This window comes from Oncorhynchus mykiss, chromosome 13 (assembly GCF_013265735.2).
Source record: "Oncorhynchus mykiss isolate Arlee chromosome 13, USDA_OmykA_1.1, whole genome shotgun sequence".
Classification (NCBI taxonomy): domain Eukaryota; kingdom Metazoa; phylum Chordata; class Actinopteri; order Salmoniformes; family Salmonidae; genus Oncorhynchus; species Oncorhynchus mykiss.
The window spans coordinates 9,502,330-9,507,329 of NC_048577.1; the positions used below are offsets into that span (position 1 = coordinate 9,502,330).

At 45.2% G+C, this 5,000-nt stretch overlaps 1 protein-coding gene across 1 annotated transcript in view; it reads left to right on the forward strand.

Annotated features, from left to right (window-relative positions):
• Positions 1-5,000, forward strand: part of LOC118938198 (voltage-dependent calcium channel gamma-2 subunit-like) — a 93,618-nt gene that overhangs the window by 83,817 nt on the left and 4,801 nt on the right. The gene's annotated exons all lie outside the window — the stretch shown is intronic.

Consider the following 5,000-nt stretch of genomic DNA (forward strand, 5'->3'; position numbering starts at 1 on the left):
GTCTCAAATCTCTGGAAGACTGAAACAGGTTTCTCTCTAACCCAACCCTGATCTGTACTTCTTCAAAACGTTGTCCCTGACCTGTTTGGAGAGCTCCTTGGTCTTCATGGTGTCGCTTGCTTGGTGGTCTTGCAGACTCTGGGGCCTTTCAGAACAGGTGTATATATACTGAGATCATGTGACAGATGATCTCAGTATATATACACAAGCATTCCATTGCACACAGGTGGACTTTATTTAACTAATTATGTGACTTCTGGCAGTAACTGGTAGCACCAGATCTTATTTAGGGGCTTCATAGTAAAGGGGGTGAATACAGATGCACGCACCACTTTTCCGTTTTGAATTTTTTTAAACAAGTTATTTTTTTCATTTCACTTCACCAATTTGGACAATCTTTTGTTTGTCCATTACATGAAATCCAAATAAAAATCCATTTAAATTACAGGTTGTAATGCAACAAAATAGGAAAAACACCAAGGGGGATGAATACTTTTGCAAGGCACTGTAGGGGTGGTATACAGAAGATAGCCCTATTTGGTAAAATACCAAGTCTATATTATGGCAAGAACAGCTCAAATAAACAAAGAGAAATGACAGTCCATCATTACTTTAAGACACGAAGGTCAGTCAATCCGGAAAAATAACTTTGAAAGTTTCTTCAAGTGCAGTCACAAAAAACCATCAAGCTCTATGATGAAACTGTCTCTCATGAGGACCGCCACAGGAAAGGAAGACCCAGAGTTACCTCTGCTGTGGAGGATAAGTTCCTTAGAGTTACCAGCCTCAGAAATTGCAGCCCAATTAAATGCTTCACAGAGTTCAAGTAACAGACACACCTCAACATCAACTGTTCAGAGGAGACTGTGTGAATTAGGCCTTCATGGTCGAATTGCTGCAAAGAAACCACTACTAAAGGACACCAATAATAAGAAGAGACTGATGGGGGCCAAGAAACATGAGCAATTGACATTAGACCAGTGGAAATATGTCCTTTGGTCTGATGAGTCCAAATTTGAGATTTTTTGGTTCCAACCGCCATGTCTTTGTGAGATGTATAGTAAGTGAACGGATGATCTCTGCATGTGTGGTTCCCACCGTGAAGCATGGAGGAGGAAGCGTGATGGTGGGGGTGGGGGGAGGGGTGCTTTGCTGGTGACACTGTCAGTGATTTACTTGGAATTCAAGCCACACTTAACCAGCATGGCTACCACAGCATTCAGCAGCGATACGCTATCCCATCTAGTTTGCGTTTAGTGGGACTATCATTTGTTTTTCAACAGGACAATGACCCAACACACCTCCAGGCTGTGTAAGGATTATTTTACCAAGAATGAGAGTGACGGAGTGCTGCATCAGATGACCTGGATTCCACAATCACCCGACCTCAACACAATTGAGATGGTTTGAGATGAGTTGGACCTCAGAGTGAAGGAAAAGCAGTCAACACGTGCTCAGCATATGTGGGAACTTCTTCAAGATTGTTGGAAAAGCATTCCAGGTGAAGCTGGTTGAGAGAATGGCAAGAGTGTGCAAACCTGTCATCAAGGCAAAGGGTGGCTACTTTGAAGAATCTAAAATCTGAAGTATATTTTGATTTGTATTACACTATTTTGGTTACTACATGATTCCATGTGTGTTCTCTCATAGTTTTGATGTCTTCACTATTATTCTACAATGTAGAAAATAGTCAAAACAAAGAAAAACCCGTGGCAAAACTTTTGAGTGTTTGTACTGTGAGTTCGTGTGTGTGAGTGTCTGTGTGTCTGTGGGGGTGTATTTTCTGTGTGCATTCATATGTGTGTGTGCGTACGTGTTTGAATACGTGTGTTCGTGTGCATGCATGCGCGTGTGTGTGTCTCTGTGTGTGCGTTTGTGAGTGAGTGCATATGTGTGTGTGGGTGAGTGCATGTGTGTGTGTGCAACCCTGGTATTGGAGCTAATGAAACCAGAACTCAGCCTGAGACACACACACACACGCACGCACATACGCACACAGAGTTGAATAAACACTTCCATATGATCCTACATGCTATCATGCCTGTGTGTGTGTGTGTGTGTGTGTGTGTGTGTGTGTGTGTGTGTGTGTGTGTGTGTGTGTGTGTGTGTGTGTGTGTGTGTGTGTGCTTGAGTGAGGGAGAAATACAGAGATTGAATTTAGCTGACTCTGGAGAAGGCTGTATGTGTGCATCCTTGTGTGTGTGATGTGGGGTTATTGTATCTTTAAGAAAATGCACCTTGACTGCACATGTCAATGAGCAGGGGGGAGGTGGGGTTAATGCGACAGGCCAGGGGGGAGAATGGGGGTAGAAAGGGGGAGGTTGGTGCCCGGCCAACTCTGAGGTCACCTTAATATTTAATCAGCCTGGCCAACTGGAACCTTCCCCTGGAACACACGCTCTCTCTCTCTCTCTCTCTCTCTCTCTCTCTCTCTCTCTCTCTCTCTCTCTCTCTCTCTCTCTCTCTCTCTCTCTCTCTCTCTCTCTCTCTCTCTCTCTCTCTCTCTCTCTCTCTCTCTCTCTCTCTCTCTCTCTCTCTCTCTCTCTCTCTCCCTCTCTCTCCACCTCTCCCCCCTGTCGCTCCCTCTCTCTCCCCCTCTCCCCCCTGTCGCTCCCTCTCTCTCCCCCTCTTCCCCCTCTCTCCACCACTCTCCCCCTCTCCCCCCTGTCGCTCCCTCTCTCTCCCCCTCTTCCCCCTCTCTCCACCACTCTCCCCCCTCCACCACTCTCTCCCTCTCCCCCCTTTCGCTCCCTCTCTCTCCCCTCTGACAGCTGTGCAGAAAAATGGAGAGGATGGAGAGATGGGAAATAAAGAGGGAGGAAGGGAGTGAGGGAGGGAGGGTACAAGAAACACCACTCGCCCCCTCTTACAGAAACACACAGACATTTAGTTGTACCATTGGCTGTCCCAGAGACTGTTGCTAGCCCAGTAACCACGGCAATGACAACGCTGGAGGACAGCGAATAAGCCAATCAGAGGTCAAAGACACAGACAGCTGATGGACAGACAGATAAGAAAGTAAGCAGAGACAAAGATGAAGAGATAGAGATGGTGTGATAGAGAGGTGGAAGGATAGAGAGATGGAGGGATAGAGAGATGGAGGGATAGAGAGATGGAGGGATAGAGAGGTGGTGGGATAGAGAGATGGAGGGATAGGGAGATGGAGGGATAGAGAGGTGGAGGGATAGAGAGATGGAGGGATAGAGAGGTGGTGTGATAGAGAGGTGGAGGGATAGAGAGATGGAAGGAGAGAGAGAGAGAGAGAGGGGGGAGACAGCGAGAGAGGGAGCGAGAGAAATGGATGGAGAGAGAGAGAGAGACGGAGAGAGAGAGAGAGAGAGAGAGAGAGACGGAGAGAGAGAGAGAGAGAGAGACGTCTATGCCATCAAAAGAAACATACAATTCAACATACCAATTAGGACCTGGCTAAAAATACTTGAATCAGTGATAGAACCCATTGCCTTTTATGGTTGTGAGGTCTGGGGCCCACTCACCAACCAAGAATTCATAAGATGGGACAAACACCAAATTGAGACTCTGCATGCAGAATTCTACAAAAATATCCTCTGTGTACCACGTAAAACATCAAATAGTGCCTGCAGGGCAGAATTATCAAAATCCAGAAAAGAGTCGTTAAATTCTACAACCATCTAAAAGGAAGCGATTCCCAAAACTTCCATAACAAAGTCATCACCTACAGGAGAAGAGTCCCCTAAGCAAGCTGGTCCTGAGGCTCTGTTCACAAACACAAACAGACCCCACAGAGCCCCAGGACAGCAGCACAATTAGACCCAACCAAATCATGAGAAAACAAAAAGATAATTACTTGACACATTGGAAAGAATTAACAAAAAAACAGAGCAAACTAGAATGCTATTTGGCCCTAAACAGAGAGTACACAGTGGCAGAATACCTGACCACAGTGACTGACCCAAACTTAAGTTGTGTACAGACTGAGCATAGCCTTGCTATTGAGAAAGGCCGCCGTAGTCAGACCTGGCTCTCAAGAGAAGACAGGCTATGTGCACACTGCCCACATAATGAGGTGGAAACTGAGCTTCACTTCTTAACCTTCTGCCAAATGTATGACCATATTAGAGACACATATTTCCCACAGATTACACAGACCCACTAAGAATTAGACTTTTGATAAACTTTTGATAAACTCCTATATCTACTGGGTGAAATTCCACAGTGTGCCATCACAGCAGCAAGATTTGTGACCTGTTGCCACAAGAAAAGGGCAACCAGTGAAGAACTTATTTATGCTTTACTTTAACTATTTGCACATCATTGCAACACTGTATATCAACATAATATGACATTTGTAATGTCCTTATTGTTTTGTAACTTCTGTTGTATGTGTAATGTTTACTGTTAATTTGTTATTATTTATTTCACTTATGTTTATTATCTTCTTCACTTGCTTTGGCAATGTTAACACATGTTTCCCATGACAATAAAGCCCCTTGAATTGATTTGAATTCAATTGAATTCAATTGAGAGGAGAGAGAGAGAGCGGGAGAGAGAGAGAGAGAGAGAGAGAGAGAGAGAGAGAGAGAGAGAGAGAGAGAGAGAGAGAGAGAGAGAGAGAGAGAGAGAGAGACAGAGAGAGGAGTGAAGGGTGTCAACATTCCTGAAGTTGGAGTCTTCCAGAAGGTCTCCCTGTCAGCACTTTGGGGAAAATAGAGAATGTACTTAAGATGCATGGAGGAGAAGAGGAGAGGGTTAGATAAGATGGAGGAGAAGAGGAGAGGGTTAGAGAAGATGGAGGAGAAGAGGAGAGGGTTAGAGAAGATGGAGGGGGGAGGATGAGGTGAGGTGGTGAAATATTAAGCTAGTCTATAATTAAAGTTTCAAGTGTGCATGTTACCAGGAGTGACAGCTGTTCAAGAAAGAGAAAGAGAGAGGGAGAGAGAGAGAGAGAGAGAGAGAGAGAGAGAGAGAGAGAGAGGGAAAGAGAGAGAAAGAGAGAGAGAGAGAGAGAGGGGGGGGGGGGG